This window comes from Petaurus breviceps, unplaced genomic scaffold (genome assembly GCF_028583685.1).
Source record: "Petaurus breviceps papuanus isolate PSGF00001 unplaced genomic scaffold, PetGlider_PUasm1.0 688, whole genome shotgun sequence".
Taxonomy (NCBI): domain Eukaryota; kingdom Metazoa; phylum Chordata; class Mammalia; order Diprotodontia; family Petauridae; genus Petaurus; species Petaurus breviceps.
In genome coordinates, this window is record NW_027186457.1 from 12,881,639 (window position 1) to 12,883,025 (window position 1,387).

A 1,387-nucleotide genomic window follows, 5' to 3' on the forward strand; every position below is an offset into this window, starting at 1 on the left:
CTTTTCCCCAATGCTTTATCCCAGCGATCCGAGGAGTCTAGAAATGTGATTACCAAACATGGCAACTGAAATAGGAGATGTCTTCTCTGGTACTGGGCTTCAAGAGAGACCTCCTCCTGCCTACTGGCTAGTGCAGCTGTTGCAGGCATGCCCCCTGAAATATGGCCTAAGGAATTAAGGCAGGATGCCAAAATAGTTATAAAACCTTGACTGGATTTCCTCCATGTCAAAGGACATTTCACTTAAAAACAAGAGATCCCATTTCAATGGTGCGCCATATTGTCAGATTTTATTCAGCCGTCCCTTAACTCCTATTCTGTATTTTGGCCACCTCAAGGTTAAAGGGACCAGATTTCCTAAGTTGTGGTGTTTTATTTAAAGACCACATAAATTTCTTTAACTTTTGCAAAAAGTCCTCAAAGATTGTGGCCTGGTGGTACTCGTTCACTCAATTTGTTCATTAAATAAATACTTGTTAGGATCTACTATACACAGAACTTTGGGAATCACAAAAGAAAAAGACATGATCCCTGTTTTCATTAGAGTCTATAGTCTAATGGGAATGATTTTCCCCTTCTCCATTTGCATTTGATAAAAACTTATATTCATGGGTTTTTCTCTATAATTTTTACTGACCCATTGTTTTTACATCCCTTTAATTTCCAGATATATCCCTCTCCCTTCTCCTGCCTTCCCATCAGTCCTTTTCCCTGCTCCTATCTAGTGAACCATCTCTTATAACAAAGAAGAAAAAAGAAAGAAAAAAGAAGCAGCTCAGGAAAAGTGACCAACATATAAACTAAGCCTGACAGTTTACAATGTTCTGCATTCTGAAATGGCAACCCATTTCTGCAAAGAAGGCAATGCATTTTATTATCTATTTTCCCCAGACATGCATGTCAACAAATCATTATTAAACTTTTTATCAACTTGACTCCCTTCTTGATTTCTCCCTACCTCAAAGGATTGTTGTGAGGGAAATATCTTGTAAATCTTTAAAGTAATACAGAAATGTGAATTATTATTTTTCTTTTTAAAAAAACATTTATTATTTTATTTTCCCCAGTTACATGTAAAAATCATTTTTAACATTTGTTTTTAAAACTTTTGAGTTCTAAATTCTCTCCCTTCCTTCCTCCTCACCCCACCCCCTTTATTAAGAAGGTAAGCAATTCGATATAGTTTATACATGTGTAGTTATGCAAAACATAATTCCATATTAGTCATGTTGTGAAAGAAAATATAGACTCAAAAAAATAAGGTTAAAAAAAAGTATGCTTCAATCCATATTCTGATGCCATCATTTCTTTCTCTGGGGATGGATAGCATTTTTCAGAGCTGTCTTGGATCACCATATTGTTGTTAATTTATACACAGCACATTTCAC